Source organism: Marmota flaviventris, chromosome 6, assembly GCF_047511675.1.
Source record: "Marmota flaviventris isolate mMarFla1 chromosome 6, mMarFla1.hap1, whole genome shotgun sequence".
NCBI classification, from domain to species: Eukaryota; Metazoa; Chordata; class Mammalia; order Rodentia; family Sciuridae; genus Marmota; species Marmota flaviventris.
Window position 1 is genome coordinate 57,796,625 of NC_092503.1, and position 14,023 is coordinate 57,810,647.

Below are 14,023 nucleotides of genomic sequence, written 5' to 3' on the forward strand. Positions count from 1 at the left end.
ACACTCTACTATCAGGTAATATTGACAGGCCTTGGCTCTGGGTTTATGGGAACAGAGGTGGTGGTGAGGGAGAGGGACATGTCAAGGATTTCTGGTCACATTCCTGCTGATCTTTTCCTGGCTAGTGGCATGGCAGACGACCAGCTTTCATTGAAAAGCCTGAGTATCTTCTTCATGCTGAGTTTTTGAGGGGCCTTTGGAATAGTGGAGAGATGTCAAGTAGGCAGCTGGATACCCAAGTTTGGAACTCAGTGGAGAGGTCTTGGCTGAAGATCCAGATTTCAAGCTGAAGATGGCACTATGAGCTTGACAGCTTCCAAATACACAAAGATTATTTTGGGAAGGTGTTTATTTTTCCCCTAGTGAATAAATGAATAATATTTAACGAACAAGTAACTTTTTGATCTTTTATTTTGAAATGTGTTAAAAATCAAAGATATACATAACTCAGAGAGCCAGCATTTTTAAACAGTTAACACATGATGTTGTAAGGTCATGTAAGAGGGCAAGGTCCCGTGGTAGCTAGAACAATGTAACAGCACAAGCAGGTAGTGTGGTTTCAGGTTCCACATTGCAACTGACCTTTCAGAACTCTCACTGGTAGACTTTTCTTGTGGCATTAAGAATATCCACAATTAGCCGGGCACAATGGCACATGCCTGTAATCTCAGCAGGTTGGGAGGCTAAGGCAGGAAGATCACGAGTTCAAAGTCAGCCTTAGCAACTTAGCAAGGCCCTAAGCAACTTAACAAGATCCTGTCTCTAAATAAAATATTTAAAAAGCTGGGGATATGGCTCAGTGGTTAAGCACCCTGGGTTCAATCCCTGGCACCCCCCCCCAAAAAAAAAGGAATATCCACAATTGCCTCTAAGGTTTATTAAAGTCTCCTCCCTTTTCCAAAGTCTATTTCAGGCCATATTTTCTTCATATACTTCAACCAAAACACCATACTGCATCATACTGAATGCAAAGCAGATGTGAGAATCCAGTTCTGTCTTCTATTAAGCCAGACTTTTTAAAGAGTTGTAAAAATATAACACAAAGTCACTCTATAAAGATATAACACAAAGTTTTTCTTTAGTTTTCTATAATATTTTTCAAGACAAATGTTCTTTAGTATATTCTTTTTTAAATGAAATAATATCATTCTCTAAGCACCTTCAATTCTGGCCTCTGTCACCCTCACCTGGTTCCCGCAATAGAACCCCAACTTTTCCCTAAGCCTCTGACTTCATGTTTGCAAGTCAACCTTTGTGCAGGTGCCAGAGTAATCTGAAAAATTTCAAGAAGGCCAGGTGCAATGGTGCACACACATAATCCCAGCAGCTTGGGAGGATGAGAGGAGGATCTCAAGTTCAAGGCCAGCCTCAGCAACATCAGAGGCACTAAGCAACTCAGGGAGACCCTGTCTCTAAATAAAATACAAAATATGTCTGGGGATGTGGCTCAGTGGTCAAGTGCCCCTGAGTTCAATCCCTGGTACCACCCCCACCCCCCCGCAAAAAAAAGAAAATTTGCAAAGAGATGAAAACCTTTTGATGGGGCCTCCTTACATAAGAGAAAAGCCTATGTTTTAGGCACTGCCCCTATCCAGTCATCCCTCTTCCTGCACACCAGGCAAGCAAGCAGTGACTTTAGTCTCCGAGTTCAACACACTCCAGCCCACCTGGGCTGGAAATGCCTGCTCTTCCCCCTCCAGCAGGGTCCATGATAAGCTTCTGTGTCTCCCAATTCTCCCAGTTACATGCTGCACTTCTGGAGAGTTAGCCTCCCCCCACCTCCCCCTCTGCTGCCACTGATGCACACCCACAGCGTGGCTTTGTGTTATAGCTGGTTCTTATCAGAACTTTCCACACCTGCAGATTTAACCCACCCTAAATCAAAATATTGGGGAGGGGGTTGTGTTTCTACTGAGCATGTATAGATTTTTTCTTGTTATAATACCCTAAACAACACAGTATAATCGCGTTCATAACATTTCATTGTATTAGATACAATAAGTAATCTAGAGACGATTTAAAGTATACAGAAGGTGGTATGCAAAATAGGGATGCAGTTTGCATAAGGCACTTGGGCATCTGGTGGGACCCTGGAACTAATCCACCACAGGCACTGGAGTGACTGCATAGCCACAGCAGGGGCACACCTGCTTAGGTTCTAAAGGTCACTTCAGCTCCTTGTTGAATTTAACAAAACTTTCTTTCACTTAAGCCCTCTATTTGAACATACAACAGTTCTGAAAAAGTGGCTGAGCAGGCATTGATGTCTCCTTTCTAGAAGGGAGAGAAGCACAGAGAAAATAAATGACTGGCCTAAGGTCACATGGCTGGCAGGTGACACAAGTAGGACCCAACACCTGGTTGGTCTGGACTCTTTTCCACTTCCACCTTACAACTTGGAAATCCTTGTTTGTTCCAATGGTGTTTTTACTTTAAGGCCTGATTCTCATTGCATTTGGGGGTCATTTTTATTTTCACAGTTCCAGCACTGTCTGTGCCCACTTCTTCTTGGTTCCTGTGTCACTGGATCCTGGATGGTTGATGCTGCATTAATTATTAACTTGCTATTTATTGGGACAAACTTATCCTCAATGACTTTCAAGGTCTCCCAGCTCTCTTCTTCATCCTGTCATGAAAAAATTCACCTCCTTCTGTTGCTAAAAGCGTGGTCCTTGTCCCCGATGCCAATCCAATAGTGGGGACAGAGTTTTGAGAAAAAGGAAAAAGATGGTTTATTGCTTTGCTAGCAAAGGAGAAACACAGGGGACTCCTGTCCCAAAGGCTATGATTCCGCCCATCAGCAGGAACAGGGGGCTTTTATAGAGGTGTTTCAGAGAAAATGAAATTAGGGAGGAAAGATCAGGGAAAAGTTTCGAGAAAAGAAGATCAGGGAGGAGAAGGTCATGGAGAAGGAGGTTGGGAAAAAAGAAAATAAAACATGAAAGTTTCAAAGCCACAAGGGATATAGTCAAAGCATCAAGTGAACCCCTGTTACATGTCCGGTATCCAGCTATGCCTGTCAAACTTCTTACCTGCCATTCATTCATCAAGCAAAACAATGCTATGGTACTTAGCATTGCTGGGCCAGCACCCAGGCCTGCTCCCTAGAGAAGGTAGCATCACAACTCCATATTTTTATGCTATTTTAAAACAACTCATACAGGAAGGGTACCTTGTGCCTTAAATGATTATAGCCATTTAATTCTACATATAATTATACCATTTGTGCAGAGACTGGCTGAGGTGAAAACTCAGAAGGATACAGACGTGGAACAAACCTCTGGCCCAATCTCCCAATGGGCCAGCTCCATTCTACACAAACCACCCAAACTGAACTAAACTGAAGCACAAACGGATCATGTTCATAAATGCAACCCAGCTAGGACCCCACCTTTTTCTCAAAACTCTGACCTCATTATTGGATTGGCATTGGGGACAAGGACCCCACTTCTCTGCTTCCCTCCTCTCCAGTTTTCTTAGATGGTATAAAGCTACCACCACATCTTGGTCTCAGATTCTTTCCTGAGGTTATCAAGGGGTTTGCATGCTGAAATGCACACATATTTCTACAGCGGCCTTTTCTTAGAAAAACTTAAACTATTGGCCTATGATTTGTCAGCTCATGTGAAAACGAGGGGTCCTAGTTACATTTTGCCTAACAGCTTTCTCATCTATGTGGTTCACCCCGACCTTGCTTTTAGATCAAAGCGGCTCTAAAGCACAAAGATAAAAGAGACAGAATCGTGCCTCAGACTTGGCTCTAAGGTCAGATGTGTCTCTGAACACCAGCTGTCAAAATCTCTGGGGGCCACAGTATCCTATATGTACACTTTAAACTTCCCTAACATATACTTGGCTCTCGGGTTAGTCCTCATCCCCTGATTGTCAAGTTGAATCCTTAAGCCTTCTGGAATCTTGGCAACCACATCCTTATAGAGAGCCAAAGGGACAGGGAACCCTTACAAGGCCACTTCTGCTTACTGCAGAAATGGCTGAAAGCTGGGTACCTTAGCACTCCCTCACTTCTCTGGACATGTTTGACTGGGGCAGAAGAAGAGCCAATCCTCCACATCAGGCTGTGGAGATGCTCTGTGGTGGTAGAAAACACCAACCTTGATTCAGTCATCTCCACGAGGTGACAAGAAGGAAGAATGTGTTTAGCTGTGGCTAGCATTTAGCACATTTTGAACTAATTCCATTGCTTATCTTCAAGTACCTATAAACTGGGAGTAGGTAGAATGGATCTGCATGGAACACCTAATGGGTATATTTTGCCCTTAGGAAGGATGGAGAGCTGGGAGTGGTGGTATATGCCTGTAAACCCAGCAACTCAGGAGGCTGGGGGCGGGGGGGGGGATTGCAAGTTCAAAGCTAGGAATTTTTGGCTGTTCTTGAAATAAAAAATAAAAAGGGCTGTGTGTGTAGCTCAGTGGCAAAGTACCCCTGGGTTCAATCCCCAGCACCAAAAAAAAAAAAAAAAAAAAGAAGAAGAAAATAAAAGGATGGAGAGAAGTTCTTGTAGAAGCAGGTTTTCAAAAATTCACAGACTTGTATTTGGCCATTAGTTTACGTTGGGAGATTGGGCAAGTCATATCTCCTATTTGGGCCTCAGTTTCACCTGTACAATAAGATTAGACCAGGTGAGGGCTCTTCCACCTCTGTGTCCCTGGTTCCAAATGAGCACATTTTAAGGACTGGAATGATCTCTCTTTGCTCCATGTGTCTCTTGTTATCCAACTGCATGAAGGTGAGGATCATTTTTTTTTTTTTTTTTTTAATGAGAATGATCTGGGTGATTAGACAGTCTCCCCAGCTGCCCTACCCACTATCCTGTCTATCCAAAAGAGCATTTACAACCTTGCCCTGTCCTTCACTAATGCTGTGTTGGCTTAAGGTCACATCATTATTACTATTCAGAAATGTATTGGATCCTTTCATCACCAATGTTCAACATTTTTCCTTTTAAACCATTCAAAAAAGTTTTTCAAAAGTTATCCTCAAAGCAGCTGAAAAAAAAAAAAAAAAAACCTCCAGAATAATGTTAATCAAGACTTTCCTCTGGAGAAGACAGAATTGTTGAATTTTAGAGCAAATTCAGTATGTAAATTATAACTAGTGCAAAAGTCTCAAACTGAAGTATGCATCAGAACAATCTGGATGCTCCCAGTTTGCTGGGCCCTGCCTCCAGAGTCTGATTCAGTACATCTGAGGCAGGGATCATAGATCCACATTTCTAAATTCTGATGATACTGTCATTCAGGGAGATATTATGATTTAAACATGAGGTGTCCCCCCAAAACTCATGTGTAAGACAATGCAAGAAAGTTTGGAGGTGAAATGATTGAGTTATGAGAGCCTTAATCTAATCAGTGCAAAATCCACTTGAATGGATTAACTGGGTGGTGACTATAGGAAGATAGGGTGTGGCTGAAGAAGGTGTGTCACTGGGGGCACGCCTTTGGGGAATATATTTGGTGAGTGGAGCTCTGCTTCCTGATTGCTATGCACTGAGCTGCTTTCCTCCACCACACCCTTCCACCATGATGTTCTGCCTCACCTTGAGCCTGGAGTTGTAAAGGTAGTCTATGGACTGAGACCTCTGAAACCATGAGCCAAATAAACTCTTCCTCCTCTAATTGTTTTTGTCAGGTCTTTTGGTCACAGTAACAAAAAAGCTGACTAAAACAGGAGACCACACTTTGATGGCCCTTAACTAGTCAATCTCATCCCCTTACTTGACAGGTGAGGAAACTATGGTTAGAAAAATTAAATGCAAGTGTCTTATTCTTTCTGTTCCTATAATGAAATACCTGAAGTTGAGTTAATTCTTTTTTTAAAAATTTTTCATCTTTAATGAAATGACTTTGGAAATAATGTGCATTTCCATGACACCAATACTACAGTTTTTGGAGTCACACAGTAAGATACACAGAATTACATCCATAATTACTATGAATGCCAACATTTCAAGTAGTAATTTCTGTTACATGGCAAACAAGATCAAGAAAGCAACCATCAAACAAAAGAGACCCATAGCTTCAGACAAGGCAAATCCCAGGAGAGCATATGAGAATAGCTGCTGCTTCAGCGAAGGATTTCTGGCATAACCAATGAAAAGGCTGCCAAAGACTGTTCCAATACCAGCACCAGAACCAGCCATTCCTACTGTTGCAGCACCTGAACCAATAAATTTGGCAGCAGTATCAATGTCTCCGCTGATTGCACTGGTCTGAAACTCCCTTTGGATTAGCTGACATTCACCATTCTGGGCCCCATTAAAAGCTGTAGAGCTTCTCCAGGTCTAGTCTCTGGTCAAGATAACACTGATACAGAAATTGGTCTGGAATCAGCTCGGATCAGAGCGGGGGTGCAGGTAAACATCTTAGACTCCTTGGGGCGGTGGGGTTGGAGGATCTAGGTGACAGGCGACATGACGGGGGCTCCTCTCCTGCTTTCTCTCTGCCCGGGAAGTGGCAGCGGAGGCGGCAGAGATTAAAGGAGTGGGGCCTGAGTAAGTTCTTTTTAAAAAGGTTAATTCAACTCACAGTTTTGGAGGTCCAAGGGTCATAGGACCACATCTGGTAAGGGCCTCCTTACTGGTGGGGATTCTGCAGCACAGGGCAGCACATGGCAAGTCAGAGCCAGCTTGCTAGCTCAGGCCTCTCTGCTTGTAGAGGAACTAATGCAATCCTGGAGGCCCACCTCAGGCCCCATCTAGTCCTACTCACTTCCCAAAGGCCCTACCTCCAAATACTATTAAGGGATGAAGAACAGGTGGATCAAGTTTCCAACACCTGACTTCCCACAGACACGTCCAAACCAGGCACCAACTAAGGCTCGAACCCAAAGATTTCCTGTTCACAGACCAGAGCTTTTGTTGGCACTGTTACCAAAAGCTCAGTCCTTGTCCCTGATGCCAATCTGATAATAAGGACACGGTTTGGAGAAAAAGGAAGAAGTTTTATTGCTTTGCAAGCAAAGGAGAAACACAGGGGACTCCAAAGTTGGAGTCTCTAGCTGCCCCACCCTGCTATCCTGCCTACCCAGAAAAACATTTACAAGCTTGTCCTGTCCTTCACTAATGCTGTGTGGGCTTAAGGTCATATCATTATCACTATTCAGAAATGTATTGGGTCCTTTCATCACCAATATTCAATGTTTGCTTTTAAACCATTTAGAATTTCTCAAAAGTTATTCTCATGTGATCGTGTTATCCTGTTCATGGAATGTGATTTGCCCATCAGCAAGACCAGGGGGCTTTTAAAGGGGTTATTCAAAGGCTACATTGTCGCAGGCCAGCCATGGGCTGTGTGTGTGAACTATGAGCATTTGAGCGTATGAGAGGAGTGGCCTGGTGTTGCGTGCTCTTTGAGCCGTGCAACACACGTGTGCACTTTCCTCTTGCTCTGCCTGTGTTCCCACACAGCACCTGAGATGAGTGTCAATCTTGCCAAGATGTCAATCAGTCTACTGACCACAAGACATCATGAAGCTAGACTCAACCCCCAGAAACCTGACCCTTTGCCTTATTTGGAAAGAACATTCCATGGAACCTCCCTCTGTGTCCCCACTCTTTCCAACAGATGCCTAAGGTTGTGAGCCGTCACTGGACCCCAAGAAAAAGGTACTTCCAGTGTCTGTGTAGTTATTTCATGCCAACCCAAATTCACCTGGAGTGACCCTGAATGATTTAGGTGCATGTTGCAGCACTACATTCCACCTGTTATGTGTTAGAGTTGTAATTCACTTGTTAATTTGGGAGCTAGATAATTCTGAGGTCTTCTGGTGCCATCCCAAAAGTCTGGGTTACTTTGTTCCTTTGTGTGTGCTCAAGGACAGATAATTCTGCCTTAATAGGGGAAGAAAGGTAATCCTCTTCCCCTGAGATTAGGGAGGGGGAGAGAATAGGGAGGAGCAGGGAGACAGGAAGAGAAAGAAATATATGTCTATTTTAAAAATATGTTGCAGTTAGTGGCTCCGGAGGCTGAGGCGGGAGGATTACGAGTTCAAAGCCAGCCTCAGCAAAAGCGAGGAGCTAAGCAACTCAGTGAGACCCTGTCTCTAAATACAAAATAGGGCTGGGGATGTGGCTCAGTGGTCAAGTGCCCCTGAGTTCAATTCCTGGTACCCACCTCCCAAATAAGTTGCAGTGACAGAGCAGCAAGGGCTACATTCAAATCATAAAGTGGATCACTGTTACAGCACTAGGTCAGGGGTTCCCAAACTTTTCATAGAAGAATTACTCAAGGAACCAGTTAAACTTCTAGCTCCAGGAACTCATGCTGGGAATAGTGTTTCTTAACTCTGGTTGCATGTTGAGATCAGATTCTGATGCAATTTATCTGGGCATCAGGAGCCCTAAAGGCTTCCCAGGTGATTCAGATGGGTCGTGAATGTGAGACGCTCTGGTCTGGAGTAGCGTGCAGGAGCCTCCCCTCATGTAGGCACACCAGGTGATGTGAGTGAAGCTGCTGGCCAGCCTGGACTAGGCAGGCTAGTGCAGTCAGGGACGGTCCTACCTCCCCCTAGGGGAAGCACAGTGGAGCAGGAGTGTTAGAGTGAGTTTGCAGAATGACTAGGAATGAGTGGCATGGATGCAAACATTTGGACCAAAGCAAATGTAGGCAGTCTCATTGGCGGGAAATTTTTATCTTTTTAACTCTCATAGTTACTTTTTTTGGCTCTCTTTAGCTTCCCCCCCCCCCCCCTCAGTACTGGGGATTGAACCTTTGAATCCAAGGTGCTCATCACCAAGCCACACCCTCTGTCGTTTTCTTTTATTTTGAGACAGGGTCTTGCTAAATTGCTGAAGCTGGCCTTGAATTTGTAGTCCACCCCTTCAGCCTCCCCAGTCACTGGAATTATAGGCTTGTGTCCTTACACCCGGCTTCCCTGTACTGTAGCTTCTTAAAGAGTCAAAAAGGCTTGGTGTGGCTGGGTGTGGTGGTGCATTCCTGTAACCCTAGAAGCTCAGGAGGCTGAGGCAGGAGGATTGCAAGTTCAAAGTCACCCTCAGCTAAAGTGAAACACTAAGCAACTCAGTGAGACCCTGTCTCTAAATAAAATACAAAATAGGGCTGGGGATGTGGCTCTGTAGTCAAGTGCCCCTGAGCCCTGGGTTCAATTCCCAGTGCTCAAAAAAGGAAGAAAAGAAAAGAAAAGCACCTGTAAAGCAAATTGTGAGGCTGAGGCAGAAGATTGGTTAAAGTTCAAGGCCAGGCTGGCAACTTAGCAACACCCTGTCTCAAAAAAAAAAAAAAAAAAAAAAAAAAATCAGAAAGATGCTTATTTTACTGATTCTGGTATCTGGGAATAAAGAATATTCAAATCAGAATTCTAAGTGTCTTTTCCAGCTCTTAGCTTGGTTATGTGACGTGAGCAATAAATACAATCCCCCCCCCCGAGCCCAGTCATACATGCTTTTATAACCTAAGAATATTAATATCTTCCATCTTTAACTTCACAAGGTTTTAGGAGAACCATGTAGACTATAAATCACTATAAAAGTGAATGCTATTAGTATATTAATCAGTGACACATAGCTGAAAACATAAGGTGAAATATCTCCTAGCTAACTTATACTTGAAAATGCCTTTCATAACTCATATCTGATTTGTCCTCGCTTCTTGGTGCACATAAACATTTAAATCCAATACACAGAACACCTGGGTGTGATAGCATTGCTACCTTAACAAGATATTGTTTCTCCTAAGATAATGGGGGCAGGGATGGACCTCTAAGAAGTCTGTGTGAGAAGAATAAAACAAAGTTTTAAGTAATATAATCCCAATCAAGAAGTTTAGAAGTCTTTTATTTCTTATAGCCGGAAAATTGAAGGAGAAATTTATGGTTTAATAATGTGATATGTGTTTAATGCAATATGGGCAATGACCATTTAATTCTCTTATTACAATAAGACCTAGAAATACTCAGATAAGATTTTTTTTTTGCCCTAGAGCTGGGGGTGTAGCTTAGTGGTAAAGCACTTGCCTAGCATGCTTGAGGTCCTAAATTAAATCCCAGCAGCCCACAAAAAAGTGAGAGGTACAGTGTCCTGGACATTTACCAATATTGATATTTTATCAGAATCATGAATTCCACATTGAGTTCTTTTACATAAGAGCCCACAAAATCCATATAATTACACATTTTCCCAGTTAGAAATCCTCCTAGATAAGTTTATCAATCACCAAGGGTAACTGAGGTGGTAAACTCAGAAAGCAAGTGAAGAGCGCCCTCTGGTGGTTTCTAGCAACAACGGGAATGAATTAGTTCAATCTTATTTTTTTTCTTAAACAATGTTATTATATTTTTCAATCTTTAAATCAGAATATGAAAATCTAGTTCTTCTAGTTTCTTAAAGTCAGACACCCCCCTTATCCATAAGGAATTTTAAAAACTATGCTTAACTGATATACAAAATATTGTACATATTAATGGAGTACCATGTGATGTTTCAATACATGATACAATGTGTAATGTTTAAATCAGATTAAACATATCTATATAATTTTTATCTACAGTCATCCTAATATGCAATAGCACAGTGGAACTTCTTACGCCTATCTAACTGTAACTCAGTACCCATTGATCAACCTTTCCCGGTCTGCCTCAGCCCATGCCCACCCTAATAAGGAGTTTTTGTATTTCCAAACACTCATTGTATAATGGACTACATTAGGATACACTATTTATATTGTCATATATTATTTAGGATATCTTTTACATAAGCCTCGAGGAAAATTTTAGTGGGGGAAGTGTTTCATTAAGAAATAATTTTTAGAACAACCAATAAAAAAAAAGAAATAATTTTTAACGAAAAACAAGTCAATATGGCACTTGTAAATAGAATCTCTTAATCTAAACTTTTTTTAAATTTTTTTTTCTTAATTGTTGATAGACCTTTATTTTATTTATTTACATGTGGTGCTGAGAATTGAACCCAGTGCCTCACACATACCAGGTAAGTGCACTATGGCTGAGGCTTAGCCCCAGCCACTTAATCTAAACTTGCCTCACAATTTACAGTGTATTTGTTTTGTTTTAGGGTGGGGTTGGGGATTGCCTTGGGACAGTTGGAGATTGTGATGAGGTTCCAAAGTAACTTACAGTATTTCCTGTTATCCGGCATATGAGCAGAGAACTCCTTCTCTAGAACCTCCCAGCTTTACTCATTTTTGTTTTGAGAGCTCGACACAGATGGCTCCATTTTGATCCTGACAACTTTCACATTACATGGGAGGTGAGTGCAAATTGGGGTAGGTAAAACAAATGTAATGCTCTGCCTTCACAGGAGGACAGGATAGGGTTCTGGGTCTTCCTGTGATTCTAAATGGGCCTTACTTACATTTGTTCTTTAATAGAAAAAAAGAAAAGAGACATTCATTAGAGAGCTATCTTGGATTGGATCACTGATACTTTAGTTATCAAGTTCTTCTATCATTTATATACTACAACGTCCTACCTTCCCCCAGCATAGCTTCCTGGGAGGCAAATGTGGTAAACTAGGCTTTACAAAGTCAGCATGAGGTGCAAGTTCAATACCATTGTGTATTTTGAAACGTTTATAAAACTTCAGATTGTCCAAGCCCCTACTTTTCAATAATGGTATAGGCAATTTTATTATTAAAACACCCAAATTTGGGCTGGGGCTGGGGCTCAGTTGTAGAGCACTCGCCTAGCATGTGTGTGGCACTGGGTTCGATCCTCAGAACCACATAAAAATAAACAAATAAAATAAAGATATTCTGTCCATCTATAACTACAAAACACCCAAATTCTTTCTCAGAACCAGTATATACACACAAACTGATAATTCCATTGTGTTCTTAAATGTCCATTTAAAACAGAAACAAAAGGAAGTGATGAGAAGCCCCTTCACCCTTGAATTTCCACAAAATTAGTTTCACAGTCTTCCTCTCTTGTAGAACCTTCCGACTCACTCCACTGGTTCCATTCCTCTCTGCCTTCAATCTAGGGGATCCTTGAAATGTGAAGGACAGGTCATGAGAAGACACTATTGAGAAATGGAGCAAGTGTCGTTTTTAAATCTGACATTTAAATCCACCTTCTCTATTCTTTGTTTTATTGTCACATTGACTAGTTTCAAATTCACAATGAGGAATGGGTAAAGAGATCTACTTTCAAGCATAAAAGCAAAGAACAGAAGCCCAATGGGGTTTCTATTTATCATTTTAGCAAGAAAACTGTGAAGCAATTTTCTTGCAATATAATAATGTTGTTAAGGAATCAGCTGTTCAATTGTAATAACATTGCATTTTTGCTATTTTATGTTATTTTCTCCGATAACTAAATAAAACAGTAAACAAAAGAGTGGGTCAATTCTTTTCATCTTGAAAAATCAACTTACCTTTTCTAGTTGCTGCATTATATTCTTTTTATTCCCGTTCAAATGAATAATATAGGCCATGTTGCTATTCCCGCCCCCCGCCCCCCAAGATTCTGCTATTTACTTTCATACACATTGCACCAAAATTTTCTGTCCATCAATCTGGATACTTTCTATTGAACTGTCTTCCCATTTAGTAATCTTCTGTTGCTTCTAGCCTGTTAACCTCATCTGTTGAATTCTTATTTTCAGGCATTCTAAATTTTAGTCCTAGAATTTATTTCACTTCTGGAACTTCTCCTATATTTATGACATTTATTTTTAAAGTCCTTGTACAATATCTGCAGTATCTTTGTGTGGTCTGTAAGTTTTGTTTCCAGCATGCTACATATGATTGGATATGACCTTACAGATGGAAATCCATTGTGGTGCTGGATGAGAACATCTTCTCTCAAGAAGGGCTAAGATTGCTTTTGCAATTAGACAGCTGCTAATGTCCAGCTAGCCACCTTGGTTCCATTAAGTGTTAGTTTTAGGCTCTGTTAGGATTGGTCTGTTTCCCTTTTGCTTTTTCCAGGTGTGTGACCCTCAGTTCTAGGGCCTGACCTTTATTCCTAGCTGAGCCCTCCCTCTTGTAGGATAACACAAAAAAACTCAGGATGTTGCCTAGACACATCTTAGTTGCCGAGGAACCCTGTCCTGAGGAAATCTCTAAGTCCTTTAGCTTCCCAGACAGGGGTGGGATTCAGGTGAGATAAGGAAGGTGTCTCCGGCAAGGCACCACCATGAAAATGAGCACTTGTACTCCTGAGGGGCCTCTGGCCTCACCCTAGTCCTTGATGCTGCTCTCTGCTACTCTTTCCTGCTGAGTTTTAGGATTCATTGCCTTGAAATGACCCCATGTGTTTGGGGGGCCTGCCTTCTCTGTGCACTCTCCTCTTTTGAATTTGTCCTTTAAATTTCTAGCTTTTAGTCTGTTCTCTCTACTCAGTAAGACTGTCACTTTTACATTCTCTCCCCTTCACCCCTCAGGGAGCTGTCAAGTGTTCTTAGGGAAAAGATGGGGGTGAAGGTGGTGCTGGTCCCAATGCTTGCCGTTTTCCAAGGTTCAGAGCCCTTCATGTTCCTGGCTACACTGGTTACCCTCCAACACCAACAATGGGTATTTATGCTTTTGTCTAGACAGATTAGTCTCTTTTACTGATTGCTGGCATGTGCAATAGACCAGACTTTGGTTCTGGTCTTTTGGGGATGCTGTTTCTGTCTTCCCTCCCTTTGTCCTACACCCAAACCAGGCCATCCTTCGGCCTCAACCAAATGTGCATTTATTGTGTTGTTTCTGAATAACTTTTATTTATGTGACAAAATGTTGTTTGTTTGGTGCTGGGGATCCAACCCAGGGCCTTGTGAATGCAAGGCAAGCACTCTACCAACTGAGCTATATCCTCAGCCCTGATATGACAAAACATCGTATTATAAATGTTAAGGAAAAAGCATAAGCTCCAAACCATATATAATGTAACCTAACTTTAAAAATCGTCCTCATCTGTATGTGTCTACACACCTGTTTATCTGGCCAGATGAAAAATAAATAAAATGTTAAGTTATTTCTAGGTAACAGAACTATGTGTTATTTCTACTTTTAAAGGGTTTCCATGTTTTAAAAGGATCAAT

General features: G+C 41.8%; 1 pseudogene; it reads right to left on the reverse strand.

The window, feature by feature from the left end:
* Nucleotides 1-5,924: 5,924 nt before the first annotated feature.
* Nucleotides 5,925-12,430, reverse strand: LOC114086899 (ATP synthase F(0) complex subunit C3, mitochondrial pseudogene; annotated as a pseudogene).
* Between the last annotated feature and the right edge of the window lie 1,593 nt (nucleotides 12,431-14,023).